The sequence below is a fragment of the Oncorhynchus gorbuscha genome, linkage group LG22, assembly GCF_021184085.1.
Source record: "Oncorhynchus gorbuscha isolate QuinsamMale2020 ecotype Even-year linkage group LG22, OgorEven_v1.0, whole genome shotgun sequence".
Lineage (NCBI taxonomy): Eukaryota > Metazoa > Chordata > Actinopteri > Salmoniformes > Salmonidae > Oncorhynchus > Oncorhynchus gorbuscha.
The window spans coordinates 51,722,048-51,743,784 of record NC_060194.1 but is presented as its reverse complement, the minus strand read 5'-3'; the positions used below and the strand labels follow the sequence as shown (position 1 = coordinate 51,743,784).

Sequence of the window (21,737 nt, the reverse complement as noted above, 5' to 3'; positions counted from 1 at the left end):
GGGAGAAGGTCTTCAGACACTCTGAGCAGTGGTACGGCCTCTCTCCTGTATGAGTACGCATGTGTTGGATCAGCTGGCCTGAGTTGGAGAATCTCCTTCCACAGTCAGAGGCAGAGCAGGGGTAAGGCTTCTCTCCTGTGTGAGTCCTGTGGTGTATCTGTAGGTGTTCTAACTTGGAGAAACTCTTGCCGCACTCTGTGAAAGTGCAGTGGAATGGCTTCTCTCCTGTGTGTGTTCTCTGGTGCTTGGCCAGGCCTCCTGGCTGACTGAAGCTCTTGCCACAGACCAGACAGTGGTACGGTCTCTGTCCTGTGTGGATCACCTGATGACTCCTCAGGTTGCCAGAGTGACTGAAGCTTCGCCACACTCAGAGCAGTGATATGGCCTCTCTCCTGTGTGAGTACGCATGTGTCTCCGCAGGGTTGACGAGTTGTAGAAATACTTCCCACAGGCTAAGCAAGGGTAGTTGGTTTCAGTGGTGTGACTCCGCTGATTCTTCTGGAGTGATTCTGAAGGGTCTATAGCCTGGTCTATACATCCACCTGCAGGACAGGAGGGGAACAGCATTACTTTATAGACATTTTTTCATAGTGCTATATTCAAATGTAGGATATTTTATTCGTTTTAAACTTTACATAATTTATTTTATAGATTTTTTTGTATAAACAATTAATCTTTAAACACAAAACAACAACCAACATACAGTCAAAAGTGAAGACATCAAACTATGAAATAACACATATGGAATCATGTAGTAACCAAAAAAGTGTTAAACAAATCAAAATATATTTATATTTGAGATTCTTCAAAGTAGCCGCCCTTTGCCTTGATGATAGCTTTGAAAGTTTCTTCAAGTGCAGTCGCAAAAACCATCAAGCACTAAGATGAAACTGGCTCTCATGAGGACAGCCACAGGAAAGGAAGACCCAGAGTTACCTCTGCTGCAGAGGATAAGTTCATTTGAGATACCAGCCTCAGAAATTGCAGCCCAAATAAATTCTTCAGAGTTCAAGTAACAGACAAATCTCAACATCAACTGTTCAGAGGAGACTGCGTCGAATTGCTGCAAAGAAACCACTACTAAAGGACACCGATAAGAAGAGATTTGCTTGGGCCAAGAAACACAAGCAATGGACATTAGACCCGTGGAAATCTGTCCTTTGGTCTGGAGTCCAAATTTGAGATGATTGGTTCCAACCGCAGTGTCTCTGTGACACGCAGAGTAGGTGAACGGATCCTCTCTGCATGTGTGGTTCCCACCGTGAAGCTTGGAGGAGGAGGTGTGATGTCTCTGTGAGACAGAGTAGGTGAACGGATCATCTCTGCATGTGTGGTTCCCACCGTGAAGCTTGGAGGAGGAGGTATGATGTCTCTGTGAGACAGAGTAGGTGAACGGATCATCTCTGCATGTGTGGTTCCCACCGTGAAGCTCGGAGGAGGTGTGATGTCTCTGTGACACGCAGAGTAGGTGAACGGATCATCTCTGCATGTGTGGTTCCCACCGTGAAGCATGGAAGAGGTTCCCACCGTGAAGCATGGAGGAGGAGGTGTGATGTCTCTGTGAGACAGAGTAGGTGAACGGATCATCTCTGCATGTGTGGTTCCCACCGTGAAGCATGGAGGAGGTGTAATGTCTCTGTGACACGCAGAGTAGGTGAACGGATCATCTCTGCATGTGTGGTTCCCACTGTGAAGCATGGAGGAGGAGGTGTAATGTCTCTGTGAGACAGAGTAGGTGAACGGATCATCTCTGCATGTGTGGTTCCCACCGTGAAGCTTGGAGGAGTTGTGATGTCTCTGTGAGACAGAGTAGATGAACGGATCATCTCTGCATGTGTGGTTCCCACCGTGAAGCATGGAGGAGGAGGTGTGATGTCTCTGTGAGACAGAGTAGGTGAACGGATCATCTCTGCATGTGTGGTTTCCACTGTGAAGCTTGGAGGAGGAGGTGTGATGTCTCTGTGAGACAGAGTAGGTGAACGGATCATCTCTGCATGTGTGGTTTCCACTGTGAAGCTTGGAGGAGGAGGTGTGATGGTGCTTTGCTGGTGACACTGTCTGGTTTAATTTAGAATTCAAGGCACACTTAACCAGCATGGCTACCACAGCATTCTGCAGCAATCTCATCTGGTTTGCGCTTAGTGGGACTATCATTTGTTTTTCAACAAGACAATGACCCAACACACCTCCAGGCTCTGTAAGGGCTATTTGACCAAGAAGGAGAGTGATGGAGTGCTGCATCAGATGACCTGGCCTCCACAATCACCTGACCTAAACCCAAATGAGATGGTTTGGGATGAGTTGGACCGCAGAGTGAAGGAAAAGCAGCCAACAAGTGCTCAGCATATGTGGGAACTCCTTCAAGACTGTTGGAAAAGCATTCCAGGTGAAGCTGGTTGAGAGAATGTCAAGAGTGTGCAAAGCTGTCGTCAAAGCAAAGGGTGTCTACTTTGAAGAATCTCAGAAATAATATTTGAATTTGTTTGACACTTTTTTGGTTACTACATGATTCCATATGTGTTATTCCATAGTGTTGATGTCTTCAATATTATTCTACAATGTAGAAAATAGTAAAAAAATAAAGAAAAACCCTGGAATGAGTAGGTGTGTCCAAACTTTTGACTGGTACTGTATATTATTATATTTATATTATATATTGTATTAAACAAGAAAACACAAATCCATAGGGAGAAAACAGATCCATGTTTTCCTGATAAATGATCTGCGAGTTCATGATATTCTGTTATTTTAGTTGCCCTAAAGGAAACACAGGAAGTGTTCCCATCTCATCTTGGAGTCTGGATTGGTTTTCTCCGCCCTCTTTGCCAACATGATTTCATACAATGTTGTTTTTATCAAAGTATTCATCCGTCCACACGGGGGAGTCCTTCATTGTAAAATAAGAGTTTGTCCTTAACTGACTTGCCTAGTTAAAGGTTGAATAAAAAACACAATAATGATCACTCACAATAAATTGACTGATTTATCACAATAATGATCACTCACAATAAATTGACTGATTTATCACAATAATGATCACTTGAACAATATGTTTACCAAATTAATAAGCACCAGTTACTTTCTTGTTATTTCACCCTTTAAAATCCTACTATTTCTGAACGTTATTTGTCCTGTAATTAACAGACTTCAGATCAATATCAGTAAATGTCCTCGATAAAATACTTTGGACAGTGTCCGGTTTATCATCCTCTACTTCTTACGTCACTTTGTCCCTCTGCTACAGGTGCACATGATTAACATACAAAGGCTGATTGTACAGAGGTAATGAAAACACATCTTCTACAACATTGTTGCCTTTTTGACATAATGGCACCACCTAGTGGAGACAAAGATATTAATTAGCATATATCACTATCACACACTTTATACAAAAATACCTTATTCTTGTTCAGGTCTCCCAGAGTAGGAACCTTTCTTTGACCCATTTCCCCCACATCATAGACTGCTTCCTCACACAGTACCATACAAAGGCATATCTTTGTCTGTGTGGAGACTCTTTGATCGTTGTATGTACTGACAACCAGGCCGCTCTGGAAATGGATTAATGCTCTGAATTTAGAGAGGTCACGCTAGAGAGATCACGCTAGAGAGGTCACGCTAGAGAGGTCACGTTAGAGAGGTCACGTTAGAGAGGTCACGTTAGAGAGGTCACGTTAGAGAGGTCACGTTAGAGAGGTCACGCTAGAGAGGTCACGTTAGAGAGGTCACGTTAGAGAGGTCATGCTGGAGAGGTCACGTTGGAGAGGTCACGTTAGAGAGGTCACTTTAGAGAGATCACGTTAGAGAGGTCACGTTGGAGAGGTCACGTTAGAGAGGTCACGTTAGAGAGGTCACGCTAGAGAGGTCACATTAGAGAGGTCACGTTGGAGAGGTCACGTTAGAGAGGTCACGTTAGAGAGATCACGTTAGAAAGGTAGGGGACAATATTGCCTCTCCTATTTGCCAAATTTTAAATTTAAGCCTACTAGAAAGTGTGTGCCTCCAGGCCTGGGAGTACAAGAGGAGGAGAGGTGCAGGAGGGGGCTGAGCACGCACCCTTGTGGGGCCCCAGTGTTGAGGATCAGCGGGGTGGAGCTCCCCACCTGGGGGCGGCCCGTCAGGAAGTCCAGGACCCAGTTGCACAGGGTGGGGTTGAGCCCCAGGGCCTCCAGCTTAATGATGAGCATGGAGGGTACTATGGTGTTAAATGCTGAGCTGTAGTCAAAGAACAGCATTCTTACATAGGTATTCCTCTTGTCCAGATGGGGTAGGGCAGTGTGCAGTGTGGTGGCGATTGCATCGTCTGTGGATCTATTGGGGTGGTAAACAAATTGGAGTGGGTCTAGGGTGTCAGGTAGGGTGGAGGTGATATGATCCTTGACTAGTCTCTCAAAGCACTTCATGATGACAGAAGTAATTTAGTTCAGTTACGTTTGCCTTCACCTGTGGTAAATTCAATTGATTGGACATGATTTCGAAAAGCAGACATGTCAATATAAAGTCCCACAGTTGACAGTGCATGTCAGAGCAGAAACCAAGTCATGAGGTCAAATTAATTGTCCGTAGAGCACCGAGACAGGATTGTGTCGAGGCACAGATCTGGGGAAGGGTACCGAAAAATGTCTGCAGCATTGAAGGTCCCCAAGAACACAGTGGCCTCCATCATCCTTAAATGGAAGAAGTTTGGAACCACCAAGATTCTTCCTAGAGCTGGTCAGACACTCCTAATGTCCCCCCTCTCCTCTCCTCCTCATCATGTACACTCTTCTCCAGACACTCCTAATGTCCCCCTCTCCTCTCCTCATCATGTACACTGTTCTCCAGACACTCCTAATGTCCCCCCTCCTCTCCTCATCATGTACACTGTTCTCCAGACACTCCTAATGTCCCCCTCTCCCCTCCATGTACACTGTTCTCCAGACACTCCTAATGTCCCCTCTCCATGTACACGGTTCTCCAGACACTCCTAATGTCCCCTCTCCTCTCCTCCATGTACACTGTTCTCCAGACACTCCTAATGTCCCCCCTCTCCTCTCCTCCTCATCATGTACACTGTTCTCCAGACACTCCTAATGTCCCCCCTCTCCTCCTCCTCCTCATCATGTACACTCTTCTCCAGACACTCCTAATGTCCCCTCTCCTCTCCTCTCCATGTACACTGTTCTCCAGACACTCCTAATGTCCCCTCTCCTCCTCTCCATGTACACTGTTCTCCAGGCACTCCTAATGTCCCCTCTCCACCTCCTCCTCATCATGTACACTCTTCTCCAGACACTCCTAATGTCCCCCCTCTCCTCTCCTCCTCTCCATGTACACTGTTCTCCAGACACTCCTAATGTCCCCTCTCCATGTACACTGTTCTCCAGACACTCCTAATGTCCCCCTCTCCTCTCCTCCTCATCATGTACACTCTTCTCCAGACACTCCTAATGTCCCCTCTCCTCCTCTCCATGTACACTGTTCTCCAGGCACTCCTAATGTCCCCTCTCCACCTCCTCCTCCTCCTCATCATGTACACTCTTCTCCAGACACTCCTAATGTCCCCCCTCTCCTCTCCTCCTCTCCATGTACACTGTTCTCCACACACTCCTAATGTCCCCTCTCCATGTACACTGTTCTCCAGACACTCCTAATGTCCCCCTCTCCTCTCCTCCTCATCATGTACACTGTTCTCCAGACACTCCTAATGTCCCCCTCTCCTCTCCTCCTCTCCATGTACACTGTTCTCCACACTCCTAATGTCCCCTCTCCATGTACACTGTTCTCCAGACACTCCTAATGTCCCCCCTCTCCTCTCCTCCTCATCATGTACACTCTTCTCCAGACACTCCTAATGTCCCCCCTCTCCTCTCCTCTCCATGTACACTGTTCTCCAGACACTCCTAATGTCCCCCTCCTAATGTACACTCCCACCCTAATGTCCTCTCCTCATCATGTACACTGTTCTCCAGACACTCCTAATGTCCCCTCTCCTCTCCTCCTCCATGTACACTGTTCTCCAGACACTCCTAATGTCCCCCCTCTCCTCCTCCATGTACACTGTTCTCCAGACACTCCTAATGTCCCCTCTCCTCTCCTCATCATGTACACTGTTCTCCAGACACTCCTAATGTCCCCCCTCCTCTCCTCATCATGTACACTGTTCTCCAGACACTCCTAATGTCCCCTCTCCTCTCCTCATCATGTACACTGTTCTCCAGACACTCCTAATGTCCCCCTCCTCTCCTCATCATGTACACTCTTCTCCAGACACTCCTAATGTCCCCCTCCTCTCCTCATCATGTACACTCTTCTCCAGACACTCCTAATGTCCCCCTCCTCTCCTCATCATGTACACTCTTCTCCAGACACTCCTAATGTCCCCTCTCCATGTACACTGTTCTCCAGACACTCCTAATGTCCCCTCTCCTCTCCTCATCATGTACACTGTTCTCCAGACACTCCTAATGTCCCCTCTCCTCTCCTCATCATGTACACTGTTCTCCAGACACTCCTAATGTCCCCCCCCCTCTCCTCCTCCATGTACACTGTTCTCCAGACACTCCTAATGTCCCCCCTCTCCTCCTCATCATGTACACTGTTCTCCAGACACTCCTAATGTCCCCTCTCCTCTCCTCATCATGTACACTGTTCTCCAGACACTCCTAATGTCCCCCCTCCTCTCCTCATCATGTACACTGTTCTCCAGACACTCCTAATGTCCCCTCTCCTCCTCCTCATGTACACTGTTCTCCAGACACTCCTAATGTCCCCTCTCCTCCTCCTCATGTACACTGTTCTCCAGACACTCCTAATGTCCCCTCTCCTCCTCCTCATGTACACTCTTCTCCAGACACTCCTAATGTCCCCCCTCTCCTCCTCCATGTACACTCTTCTCCAGACACTCCTAATGTCCCCCCTCTCCTCCTCCATGTACACTCTTCTCCAGACACTCCTAATGTCCCCCTCTCTCCTCCTCCATGTACACTCTTCTCCAGACACTCCTAATGTCCCCCTCTCCTCCTCCATGTACACTCTTCTCCAGACACTCCTAATGTCCCCCTCTCCTCTCCTCATCATGTACACTGTTCTCCAGACACTCCTAATGTCCCCTCTCCTCCTCCTCATGTACACTGTTCTCCAGACACTCCTAATGTCCCCTCTCCTCCTCCTCATGTACACTCTTCTCCAGACACTCCTAATGTCCCCCTCTCCTCCTCCATGTACACTCTTCTCCAGACACTCCTAATGTCCCCCTCTCCTCCTCCATGTATGTACACTCTTCTCCAGACACTCCTAATGTCCCCCTCTCCTCCTCCTCATGTACACTCTTCTCCAGACACTCCTAATGTCCCCCTCTCCTCATCATGTACACTGTTCTCCAGACACTCCTAATGTCCCCCCTCTCCTCCTCCATGTACACTGTTCTCCAGACACTCCTAATGTCCCCTCTCCTCTCCTCATCATGTACACTGTTCTCCAGACACTCCTAATGTCCCCCTCCTCACTCTCCTCATCATGTACACTGTTCTCCAGACACTCCTAATGTCCCCTCCTCCTCCTCCTCATGTACACTGTTCTCCAGACACTCCTAATGTCCCCCTCTCCTCCTCATGTACACTGTTCTCCAGACACTCCTAATGTCCCCCTCTCTCCTCCTCATGTACACTGTTCTCCAGACACTCCTAATGTCCCCTCTCCTCCTCCTCATGTACACTGTTCTCCAGACACTCCTAATGTCCCCCTCTCCTCCTCATGTACACTGTTCTCCAGACACTCCCCCCTAATGTCCCCCTCTCCTCCCTCCTCTCCATGTACACTGTTCTCCAGACACTCCTAATGTCCCCTCTCCTCCTCCTCATGTACACTGTTCTCCAGACACTCCTAATGTCCCCTCTCCTCCTCCTCATGTACACTGTTCTCCAGACACTCCTAATGTCCCCTCCTCTCCTCCTCCTCATGTACACTGTTCTCCAGACACTCCTAATGTCCCCTCTCCTCCTCCTCATGTACACTGTTCTCCAGACACTCCTACTCCTAATGTCCCCTCTCCTCCTCCTCCTCCTCATGTACACTGTTCTCCAGACACTCCTAATGTCCCCCTCTCCTCTCCTCCTCCTCCACTCCTAATGTCCCCCCTCCTCCTCCTCATGTACACTGTTCTCCAGACACTCCTAATGTCCCCTCTCCTCCTCCTCATGTACACTGTTCTCCAGACACTCCTAATGTCCCCTCTCCTCCTCCTCATGTACACTGTTCTCCAGACACTCCTAATGTCCCCCCTCCTCCTCCATGTACACTGTTCTCCAGACACTCCTAATGTCCCCTCTCCTCCTCCATGTAATGTCCCCTCTCCTCCTCCTAATGTCCCCCCTCTCCTCCTCCTAATGTCCCCCACTCCTCCTCCTAATGTCCCCTCTCCTCCTCCTAATGTCCCTCTCCTCCTCCTAATGTCCCCTCTCCTCCTCCTCATGTCTCCTCTCCTCCTCCTAATGTCCCCTCTCCCATCCTCCTAATGTCCCCCTCCTCCTCCTAATGTCCCTCTCTCCTCCTCCCCTCTCCTAATGTCCCCTCTCTGTTCTCCTCCTAATGTCCCCTCTCCTCCTCCTAATGTCCCTCTCCTCCTCCTCCTAATGTCCCCTCTCCTCCTCCTAATGTCCCCCTCCTCCTCCTAATGTCCCCTCTCCTCCTCCTAATGTCCCCTCTCCTCCCAATGTCCCCTCTCCTCCTAATGTCCCCTCTCCTCCTCCCAGACACTAATGTCCCCCTCCTCCTCCTAATGTCCCCTCTCCTCCTCCTAATGTCCCCCCTCTCCTCCTCATGTCCCCTCTCCTCCTCAATGTCCCCCTCTCCTCCTCCTAATGTCCCCTCTCCTCCTCCTAATGTCCCCTCTCCTCCTCCTAATGTCCCCTCTCCTCCTAATGTCCCCTCTCCCATCCTCCTAATGTCCCCCTCCTCCTCCTCCTCCTAATGTCCCCTCTCCTCCTCCTAATGTCCCCTCTCCTCCTCCACTAATGTCCCCTCCTCCTCCTAATGTCCCCTCTCCTCCTCCTAATGTCCCCTCTCCTCCTCCTCCTAATGTCCACCCTCCTCCTCCTAATGTCCCCTCTCCTCCTCCTAATGTCCCAGACCTCCTAATGTCCCCTCCTCCTAATGTCCCCTCTCCTCCTCCTAATGTCCCTCTCCTCCTCCTAATGTCCCCTCTCCTCCTCCTAATGTCCCCTCTCCTCCTGTACACTGTTCTCCAATGTCCCCTCTCCTCCTCCTAATGTCCCCACTCCTAATGTCCCCTCCTCCTAATGTCCCCTCTCCTCCTCCTAATGTCCCCTCTCCTCCTCCTAATGTCCCCTCTCCTCCTCCTAATGTCCCCCTCCTCCTCCTAATGTCCCCTCTCCTCCTCCTAATGTCCCCTCTCCTCCTCCTAATGTCCCCTCTCCTCCTAATGTCCCCTCTCCTCCTCCTAATGTCCCCCTCCTCCTCCTAATGTCCCCTCTCCTCCTCCTAATGTCCCCCTCTCCTCCTCATGTCCCCTCTCCTCCTCCTAATGTCCCCCTCTCCTCCTCCTAATGTCCCCTCTCCTCCTCCTAATGTCCCCTCTCCTCCTCCTAATGTCCCCTCTCCTCCTAATGTCCCCTCTCCTCCTCCTAATGTCCCCCCTCTCCTCCTCCTAATGTCCCCTCTCCTCTCCTCCTAATGTCCCCTCTCCTCCTCCTAATGTCCCCTCCTCCTCCTAATGTCCCCTCTCCTCCTCCTAATGTCCCCTCTCCCCTCCTCCTAATGTCCCTGTTCTCCTCCTCCTAATGTCCCCTCTCCTCCTCCTAATGTCCCCTCTCCTCCTCCTAATGTCCCCTCTCCTCCTCCTAATGTCCCCTCTCCTCCTCCTAATGTCCCCTCTCCTCCTCCTAATGTCCCCTCTCCTCCTCCTAATGTCCCCTCTCCTCCTCCATTCCACTGGGTCCTATAGCTGATTTAATGGATGAACTCTCGCCAAACCTAATATTTGTAACTCCAGTCTGACACATTTTTCTCCCATATAAACACTTGTTTACATGTCTGTTCTCAGCAGACACTTTAGTACTTTCAGAAGAATAAAGGTTTATTAGTGGGCTGAAAAAGTGTGTTCTGTTGTCATTTCATCTCAATAGAAGGCGTTTCAATGCATTTGGACATTCTGACAACGTAGAGAAGAGCCACAGACCTGACAGGTTTTCTACTGATGGTTCAATCTAAATTACACAGAGACGGCCCACAAAAATCAGGTTTCAATTTATTAACAAGATTAAAACTCTACATTTTAGTACAGAGTACTTTCGTTCACAGTGCGTCCATCAAGGGGTGTGTGTGAGCAGGCAAAACAAAGGCCTGTTCTGATTGGCTGGCTTTGGGTTGCGTTGTCCTCTGCTAACCCTGGCTTCTTGCCATGGCAATGTCCTGGGGGGGGGGGGGTTGGCGGGTTGTCAGCAAATGTGATGAATTGGAATGCTGACTGCAAGCCAGGCCTAATCGCCCAACATCAGTGTCCGACCTCACTAATGCTTGTGGCTGAATAGAAGCAAATCCCCGCAGCAATGTTCCAACATCTAGTGGAAAGCCTTCCCAGAAGAGTGGAGGCTGTTATAGCAGCAATGTTCCAACATCTAGTGGAAAGCCTTCCCAGAAGAGTGGAGGCTGTTATATTAGCAAAGGGAGGGGGACAACTCCATATTAATGTTAATGTCCATGATTTTGGAATGAGATGTTGGACCAGCAGGTGTCCACATATTTTTGGTAATTTCTGTTTGGCTGATGAGCTTCATCTAAGGAAGAAAGGTAGTTGTGGAGGGTCACACATCCTCAGCCTTTTCAAGGGTACACTCGATTGGACGACCAAGAATCCTCATCGAAGCCATAATGCTGAATGCATTCTCTGCCTGCGAGAACGAGAGTGGTGAAGGTTCAAGGTACGCCCAGATTTATTGAGACACCTGTGAATGAGAGGATATATATATATATATATATATATATGGCAGATACATACATATATAATTATACCCCTACCCTGTCTGATACATGTGAATTATTATTATTTTATTTTTTAACATTTAAAAAAAACATACCATTTTCTAGAAACCATATTCGAAAAGCCTTAATAAAATGTCATTTCTCATAGAGATGAATTACATGAAGGGAAATTAGATTGAACACACCTGGATCCGGGCGCACGAGGTTCTCATGTGGAGGGAAAGCGGCATCTCCCAGGAAAACGCAAGGAATTGTGGTACATGGCAGGACAGCTGGCGGTGGTAAAGGGTCTTCTGCAGCAGTTTGGACCCAATATAACTCCTGAATCACTCCACCATTATGCCCCTACATCCACCATTATGCCCAATTATACCCCTACATACACCATTATGCCCCTACATCCACCATTATGCCCCTACATACACCATTATGCCCCTACATCCACCATTATGCCCCATTATGCCCCTACATCCACCATTAGGCCCCTACATCCACCATTAGGCCCCCTCCTAATCCACCATTAGGCCCTACATCCACCATTAGGCCCCTACATCCACCATTAGGCCCCTACATCCACCATTAGGCCCCCTACATCCACCATTAGGCCCCTACATCCACCATTATGCCCCTACATCCACCATTATGCCCCTACATCCACCATTAGGCCCCTACATCCACCATTATGCCCCCTACATCCACCATTATGCCCCTACATCCCCAATGTATGCCACATTATGCCCCTACATCCACCATTATGCCCCTACATCCACCATTATGCCCCTACATCCACCATTATGCCCCTACATCCACCATTATGCCCCTACATCCACCATTATGCCCCTACATCCACCATTATGCCCCTACATCCACCATTATGCCCCATTATGCCCCTACACCCACCATTATGCCCCTACATCCACCATTATGCCCCTACATCAACCATTATGCCCCATTATGCCCCTACATCCACCATTATGCCCCTACATCCACCATTATGCCCCTCTCATCCACCATTATGCCCCATTATGCCCCTACATCCACCATTATGCCCCTACATCCACCATTATGCTGTTGTCCCTACATCCACCATTATGCCCCCTACATCCACCGTTATGCCCCTACATCCACCATTAGGCCCCTACATCCACCATTATTCCACAAAAATCAGGTTTCAATTTATTAACAAGATTAAAACTCTACATTTTAGTACAGAGTCCCCTACATCTACCATTATGCCCCTACATACACCATTATGCCCCTACATCCACCATTATGCCCCATTATGCCCCTACATCCACCATTAGGCCCCCGCACATCCACCATTAGGCCCCTACATCCACCATTAGGCCCCTACATCCACCATTAGGCCCCTACATCCACCATTAGGCCCCTACATCCACCATTAGGCCCCTACATCCACCATTATGCCCCTACATCCACCATTATGCCCCTACATCCACCATTTTACCCCATACATCCACCATTAGGCCCATACATCCACCATTATGCCCCTACATCCACCATTATGCCCCCTACATCCCCAATTATGCCACATTATGCCCCTACATCCACCATTATGCCCCTACATCCACCATTATGCCCCTACATCCACCATTATGCCCCTACATCCACCATTATGCCCCTACATCCACCATTATGCCCCATTATGCCCCTACACCCACCATTATGCCCCTACATCCACCATTATGCCCCTACATCAACCATTATGCCCCATTATGCCCCTACATCCACCATTATGCCCCTACATCCACCATTATGCCCCTACATCCACCATTATGCCCCATTATGCCCCTACATCCACCATTATGCCCCTACATCCACCATTATGCCCCCTACATCCACCATTATGCCCCTACATCCACCGTTATGCCCCTACATCCACCATTAGGCCCCTACATCCACCATTAGGCCCCTACATCTACCATTATGCCCCTACATCCACCATTATGCCCCTACATCCACCATTATGCCCCTACATCCCCGATTATGCTACATTATGCCCCTACATCCACCATTATGCCCCTACATCCACCATTATGCCCCTACATCCACCATTATGCCCCTACATCCACCATTATGCCCCTACATCCACCATTATGCCCCTACATCCACCATTATGCCCCATTATGCCCCTACATCCACCATTATGCCCCTACATCCACCATTATGCCCCATTATGCCCCTACATCCACCATTATGCCCCATTATACCCCTACATCCACCATTATGCCCCTACATCCACCATTATGCCCCTACATCCACCATTATGCCCCTACATCCACCATTATGCCCCTACATCCACCAGTATGCCCCATTATACCCCTACATCCACCATTATGCCCCTACATCCCCGATTATGCCACATTATGCCCCTACATCCACCATTATGCCCCTACATCCACCATTATGCCCCATTATGCCCCTACATCCACCATTATGCCCCATTATACCCCTACATGCCCCATTATGCCCCTACATCCACCATTATGCCCCTACATCCACCATTATGCCCCATTATGCCCCTACATCCACCATTATGCCCCTACATCCACCATTATGCCCCTACATCCACCATTATGCCCCTACATCCACCATTATGCCCATTATGCCCCTACATCCACCATTATGCCCCTACATCCACCATTATGCCCCATTATGCCCCTACATCCACCATTATGCCCCATTATACCCCTACATCCACCATTATGCCCCTACATCCACCATTATACCCCTACATCCACCATTATGCCCCTACATCCACCATTATGCCCCTACATCCACCAGTATGCCCCATTATACCCCTACATCCACCATTATGCCCCTACATCCCCCGATTATGCCACATTATGCCCCTACATCCACCATTATGCCCCTACATCCACCATTATGCCCCTACATCCACCATTATGCCCCTACATCCACCATTATGCCCCTACATCCACCATTATGCCCCTACATTTACATTACATTACATTTAAGTCATTTAGCAGACGCTCTTATCCAGAGCGACTTACAAATTGGTGCATTCACCTTATGACATCCAGTGGAACAGCCACTTTACAATAGTGCATCTACATATTTTAAGGGGGGGTGAGAAGGATTACTTTATCCTATCCTAGGTATTCCTTAAAGAGGTGGGGTTTCAGGTGTCTCCGGAAGGTGGTGATTGACTCCGCTGTCCTGGCGTCGTGAGGGAGTTTGTTCCACCATTGGGGAGCCAGAGCAGCGAACAGTTTTGACTGGGCTGAGCGGGAACTGTACTTCCTCAGTGGTAGGGAGGCGAGCAGGCCAGAGGTGGATGAACGCATTGCCCTTATTTGGGTGTAGGGCCTGATCAGAGCCTGGAGGTACTGAGGTGCCGTTCCCCTCACAGCTCCGTAGGCAAGCACCATGGTCTTGTAGCGGATGCGAGCTTCAACTGGAAGCCAGTGGAGAGAGCGGAGGAGCGGGGTGACGTAAGAGAACTTGGGAAGGTTGAACACTAGACGGGCTGCGGCGTTCTGGATGAGTTGTAGGGGTTTAATGGCACAGGCAGGGAGCCCAGCCAACAGCGAGTTGCAGTAATCCAGACGGGAGATGACAAGTGCCTGGATTAGGACCTGCGCCGCTTCCTGTGTGAGGCAGGGTCGTACTCTGCGGATGTTGTAGAGCATGAACCTACAGGAACGGGCCACCGCCTACATCCACCATTATGCCCCATTATGCCCCTACATCCACCATTATGCCCCTACATCCACCATTATGCCCCATTATGCCCCTACATCCACCATTATGCCCCATTATACCCCTACATGCCCCATTATGCCCCTACATCCACCATTATGCCCCTACATCCACCATTATGCCCCATTATGCCCCTACATCCACCATTATGCCCCTACATCCACCATTATGCCCCATTATGCCCCTACATCCACCATTATGCCCCTACATCCACCATTATGCCCCATTATGCCCCTACATCCACCATTATGCCCCTACATCCACCATTATGCCCCATTATGCCCCTACATCCACCATTATGCCCCATTATGCCCCTACATCCGCCATTATGGCCCTACATCCGCCATTATGACCCATTATGCCCTTACATCCACCATTATGCCCCTACATCCACCATTAGGCCCCTACATCCACCATTAGGCCCCTACATCCACCATTATTATTTTTTATTTTACCTTTATTTAACTAGGCAAGTCAGTTACGAACAAATTCTTATTTTCAATGACAGAACAGCGGGTTAACTGCCTGTTCAGGGGCAGAACGACAGATGTTACTAGTCCACCGCTCTAACCACTAGGCCACCCTGCCCCCTCTACACTCTAACCACTAGGCTACCCTGCCGCCTCTACACTCTAACCACTGCCTAGAGTGTAGCCTGTTTACCAGATAGCCAGTGGAGAGAAAAGAGAATACACACCATATAAAACCCACAGCACAGGGGTAACCCCACCCAGAATACCTCAGCAGCACAGGGTAACCCCACCCAGAATACCTCAGCAGCACAGGGGTAACCCCACCCAGAATACCTCAGCAGCACAGGGGTAACCCCACCCAGAATACCTCAGCAGCACAGGGGTAACCCCACCCAGAATACCTCAGCAGCACAGGGGTAACCCCACCCAGAATACCTCAGCAGCACAGGGGTAACCCCACCCAGAATACCTCAGCAGCACAGGGTAACCCCACCCAGAATACCTCAGCAGCACAGGGGTAACCCCACCCAGAATACCTCAGCAGCACAGGGGTAACCCCACCCAGAATACCTCAGCAGCACAGGGGTAACCCCACCCAGAATACCTCAGCAGCACAGGGGTACCTCAGCAGCCCACCCAGAATACCTCAGCAGCACAGGGTAACCCCACCCAGAATACCTCAGCAGCACAGGGGTAACCCCACCCAGAATACCTCAGCAGCACAGGGGTAACCCCACCCAGAATACCTCAGCAGCACAGGGGTAACCCTACACAGAATACCTCATACAATAATACTAATACTAATAATGGCAGAGCAATTCAACAGCAACTTCATACAAGAACGAACCCAGTCAAAGGATTTGCAATAATCTGTATTATGTTCTAGTGGATGAGTGCAGAGGGTATGAATGTGGGGGGTGTTCATCGACACAACAAAGGCCTTAAAAATGTCCACAGTCTTCTCGGCCACATGTCATTAGTACACCTCACCTCAATACAGTTCACATAACAATACACAACTTGCAAGCAACCTCCCTTTTAACTAAAATGTCCATCAAAAATCTTCTGGCAGGGAAATAATAGTCCAGCTCTAAATGAACTTCAATGGGAAGTGCTTTGGAAAAATAGAGGGTCTGTTGCAGGGTAAAGCCCTGGAACGATAGAGGGTCTGTTGCAGGGTAAAGCACTGGAACGATAGAGGGTCTGTTGCAGGGTAAAGCCCTGGAACGATAGAGGGTCTGTTGCAGGGTAAAGCCCTGGAACGATAGAGGGTCTGTTGCAGGGTAAAGCCCTGGAACGATAGAGGGTCTGTTGCAGGGTAAAGCCCTGGAACGATAGAGGGTCTGTTGCAGGGTAAAGCCCTGGAACGATAGAGGTCTGTTGCAGGGTAAAGCCCTGGAACGATAGAGGTCTGTTGCAGGGTAAAGCCCTGGAACGATAGAGGGTCTGTTGCAGGGTAAAGCCCTGGAACGATAGAGGGTCTGTTGCAGGGTAAAGCCCTGGAACGATAGAGGGTCTGTTGCAGGGTAAAGCCCTGGAACGATAAAGGGTCTGTTGCAGGGTAAAGCCCTGGAACGATAGAGGGTCTGTTGCAGGGTAAAGCCCTGGAACGATAGAGGGTCTGTTGCAGGGTAAAGCCCTGGAACGATAGAGGGTCTGTTGCAGGGTAAAGCCCTGGAACGATAGAGGGTCTGTTGCAGGGTAAAGCACTGGAACGATAGAGGGAAGAGAAAAAGAGAAAGAGAACAAGAGAGATCTTAGCTGTGGTCTTCAGGCGTGCCGGTGTACTGTCTGACCGTCCGATGGTTTGTTGGTTTGTATGTCAAAGCTTCGCAACAATGTTGCTACTAACCCATGCGATCCATAACCAGCGCGGTCCCAAACGATAACAACCTCGACCTAGAGCGGTCACACCGATGATTGAATTAAATACTTTATAAACTACACATGCTGAAAATAAACCAAACTTCTGCAGCATAGCACACACAATCAAACTGTCGCGCCACCCCAAGAGCCCCTCCAAAAGAGCTGAAAGAGCTGTCTTTATTTCCTCCTTCCGTACTGCGCTCTTAAAGTGGCAGTGCACAGTGAAGGCCCCGTGCAGATTTCGCCACAAACTTTACAGTGAAATGCTTACTTACAAGCCCTTAACCAACAGTGCAGTTCAAGAAGGGTTAAAAAAATATTTACCAAATAAATTACATTTAAAAATTACAAAAAGTAACACAATAAGAATAACAGTAATGAGGCAATATACAGGGGGTTCTGGTACAGAGTCAATGTGGAGGCTATATACAGGGTATTACGGTACAGAGTCAATGTGGAGGCTATATACAGGGGTATCGGTACAGAGTCCATGTGGAGGCTATATACAGGGTATTACGGTACAGAGTCAATGTGGAGGCTATATACAGGGGTTCTGGTACAGAGTCAATGTGGAGGCTATATACAGGGTATTACGGTACAGAGCCAATGTGGAGGCTATATACAGGGGGTACCGGTACAGAGTCAATGTGGAGGCTATATATACAGGGTATTACGGTACAGAGCCAATGTGGAGGCTATATACAGGGGTTCTGGTACAGAGTCAATGTGGAGGCTATATACAGGGGTACCGGTACAGAGTCAATGTGGAGGCTATATACAGGGTGTACCGGTACAGAGTCAATGTGGAGGCTATATACAGGAGGTACCGGTACAGAGTCAATGTGGAGGCTATATACAGGGTGTAGCGGTACAGAGTCAATGTGGAGGCTATATACAGGGGTACCGGTACAGAGTCAATGTGGAGACTATATACAGGGGTACCGGTATAGAGTCAATGTGGAGGCTATATACGGGGTGTACCGGTACAGAGTCAGTGTGGAAACTATATACAGGGGGTACCGGTACAGAGTCAGTGTGGAGACTATATACGGGGTGTACCGGTACAGAGTCAGTGTGGAAACTATATACAGGGGGTACCGGTACAGAGTCAGTGTGGAGACTATATACAGGGGGTACCGGTACAGAGTCAGTGTGGAGGCTATATACAGGGGGTACCGGTACAGAGTCAATGTGGAGGCTATATACAGGGGGTACCGGTACAGAGTCAATGTGGAGGCTATATACAGGGGGCACCAGTACCAAGTCAGTGTGCGGGGGTACAGGTTAGAGGTAACTTGTACATGAAGGTGGGGGTGAAGTGACTATGCATAGATAATAAACAGCAAGTAGCAGCAGTGTACAAATGGGGGGGGGGGTGTCAATGTAAATAGTCTGGTGGCCATTTGATTAGTTGCTCTGCAGTCTTATGGCTTGGGGGGTAGAAGCTGTTAAGGAGCCTTTTGGTCCTAGACTTGATGCTCCGGTACCGCTTGCCGTGCGGTAGCAGAGAGAACAGACTAGGACTTGGGTGACTGGAGTCTCTGACAATTTTATGGGCCTTTCTCTGACACTGCCAAGTATATAGGTCCTGGATGTTATCAAGCTTGGCCCCAGTGATGTACTGGGCCATACGCACTACCCTCTGTAGCGCCGTACGGTCAGATGCTGAGCAGTTGCCATAACAGGCGGTGATGCAACCGGTCAGGATGCTCTCAATGGTGTATCTGTAGAACTTGTTGAGGATCTGGGGACCCATGCCAAATCTTTTTAGTTTCCTGAGGGGGAATAGGCTTTGTCGTACCCTCTTCACAACTGTCTTGGTGTGCTTGGACCATGATAGTTAGTTGGTGATGTGGACATCACACTGCCAGGTCTCTGACCTCCTCCCTATAGGACGTCTCATTATTGTCGGTGACCAGGCCTACCACTGTTGTGTCGTCAGAAAACTTAATGATGGCGTTGGAGTCGTGCTTGGCCACGCAGTCGTGGGTGAACAGGGAGTACAGGAGGGGACTGAGCACGTACCCCTGAGGGGCCCCTATGTTGAGGATCAGTGTGGCAGACTAATTGTTGCCTACTCTCACCACCTGGGAGAGTAGCCCATTAGGAGGTCCAGGATCCAGCTGCAGAGGGAGGTGTTTAGTCCTAGAGTCCTTAGCTTAGTGATGAGCTTTGAGGGCACTATGGTGTTGAACGCTGAGCTGTAGTCAATGAACAGCATTCTCACATAGGTGTTCCTTTTGTCCAGGTGGGAAAGGGCAGTGTGGAGTGCGATTGAGATTGTGTCATCTATGGATCTGTTGGGGCGCTATGTGAATTGGAGAGGGTCTAGGGTGTCCGGGAGGATGCTGTTGATGTGAGCCATGACCAGCCTTTCAAAGCACTTCATGGCTACCGACGTGAGTGCCACGGGGCGGTAGTCATTTAGGCAGGTTACCTTCGCTTCCTTGGGCACAGGGACTACGGTGGTCTGCTTGAAACATGTAGGGATTACAGACTTGGTTGAAAATGTCAGTGACACGGTCGCCAGGTGTACGGTGTTTCCTCTGACACATTGATGCGGCTGGCTTCCGGGTTGGATGGGCATTGTGTCAAGAAGCTGTGAGGGTTGGTTGTGTTTCAGAGGACGCACGGCTCTCGACCTTCACCTCTCCCGAGTCCGTGCGGGAGTTGCAGCGATGAGACAAGACTAACTACCAATTGGAAACCATGAAAAAGGGCAACAAAAGGGGTGAAAAATACAACAACAACAAAAAATGTCAGCGACACTTGACAGTTGGTCCTCGAGTACACGCTCTGGTAATGCCCTGAGTACACGCTCTGGTAATGTCCTGAGTACACGCTCTGGTAATGTCCTGAGTACACGCTCTGGTAATGCCCTGAGTACACGCTCTGGTAATGCCCTGAGTACACGCTCTGGTAATGTCCTGAGTACACTCTCTGGTAATGTCCTGAGTACACGCTCTGGTAATGCCCTGAGTACACGCTCTGGTAATGCCCTGAGTACACGCTCTGGTAATGCCCTGAGTACACGCTCTGGTAATGCCCTGAGTACACGCTCTGGTAATGCCCTGAGTACACGCTCTGGTAATGTCCTGAGTACACGCTCTGGTAATGTCCTGAGTACGCGCTCTGGTAATGCCCTGAGTACGCGCTCTGGTAATGCCCTGAGTACGCGCTCTGGTAATGCCCTGAGTACGCGCTCTGGTAATGCCCTGAGTACGCGCTCTGGTAATGCCCTGAGTACGCGCTCTGGTAATGCCCTGAGTACGCGCTCTGGTAATGCCCTGAGTACGCGCTCTGGTAATGCCCTGAGTACGCGCTCTGGTAATGCCCTGAGTACGCGCTCTGGTAATGCCCTGAGTACGCGCTCTGGTAATGCCCTGAGTACACGCTCTGGTAATGCCCTGAGTACACGCTCTGGTAATGCCCTGAGTACACGCTCTGGTAATGCCCTGAGTACACGCTCTGGTAATGCCCTGAGTACACGCTCTGGTAATGCCCTGAGTACACGCTCTGGTAATGCCCTGAGTACACGCTCTGGTAATGTCCTGAGTACACGCTCTGGTAATGCCCTGAGTACACGCTCTGGTAATGTCCTGAGTACACGCTCTGGTAATGCCCTGAGTTTCCCTAGCCACCGTGCTTCGACAACCTGCATTGCTTGCTGTTTGGGTTTTTAGGCTGGGTTTATATAATGCACTTTGTGACACCAGCTGATGTAAGAAGGGCTTTATAAATACATTTGATTTATTGATTGATAGTAGATCCCTTTTATGCGAGTTGCTAAGTATATCAAATCTAGTAGATCCCGTTAAGTGTCTCTCTGTGTACACTATTATATCACATATAGAACACTGAGACAGATATTTCACCAGATGTATAAATGTCAAGCATCTGCCTGCTCACTGGCCAGCCGTGGGAGAAGACGACCGAGATGGATTTTGGCCTACATTCTGCACATTTTCTCATCAATTTAAACATTTGATGTCAACACAGTTTTCTGTTCCCAAAACTAGAATATGTTATGAACAGAGTGGACTACGTTTAGTAGACTTTACCTTCTGAAAAGGTTTTTAAAAATAGCGTTGCTTAGGAGGAGTGCAAAAGAGAATGAAGTTATAGCACACACCAGAGTAGGCGTTCCCTAACGGAAATATGCAGATGAATGCCAGAACACGCCAATAGGATCTCTCTGGCTCTGCCCACCTCCTTCCCTGTTCTGCCCACAATGACTCATTTGTTCCCTTTGGAAACAACAGGCTGTAGCCTATCTTCGTTCAGTTATAAAAATCTTTGTTTATATTCTCCAGTACGTTTCTTCCTTGTTTGGTTGTTGTCGCTTCCTTGTTTGGCCGTAGATGGATATTACCAGCTCACCGCCCTCTACTGTTCCTGGGTAATAATTGCTGCTTTTCCCCCTTATTTTTTTGGTCGTTTTAGGGACCATGCGAGTCGCCAGCCGAACTGAAGCATGCCGACACCGGCTTCAGTGCCATATATACACCATAAATATCTCTCTATTATCACCCAATCAGACTTACTGTGTTCTTCTAGGTGACACGGTACCTCCTCTTGTTCCTCTTTCACACACCAGGACAGCCCTATTTTAAAAACAGAATAAAAACACAGATAGGCTATAACAAGAAATAATAATCACAAGAACATACAGTT

The 21,737-nt window shown here is 49.1% G+C and overlaps 1 protein-coding gene across 3 annotated transcripts in view; it reads right to left on the bottom strand.

Moving 5' to 3' along the window:
- The window catches only part of LOC124009371 (chemokine XC receptor 1-like), a 39,484-nt gene that overhangs the window by 16,877 nt on the left and 870 nt on the right, over positions 1-21,737 (bottom strand). The window contains exons 2-4 of one of the 3 annotated variants that reach the window (XR_006834286.1): positions 21,608-21,667; positions 11,166-11,273; positions 10,636-10,943 (exon numbers count right to left, since the gene is read on the bottom strand). The gene's annotated coding sequence lies outside the window, so the exon portion shown is untranslated. Of the gene's footprint in view, positions 1-10,635; positions 10,944-10,988; positions 11,274-21,607; positions 21,668-21,737 lie in introns of those variants that run through there. The other 2 variants (XR_006834287.1, XM_046321144.1) reach the window with 2 other exon arrangements.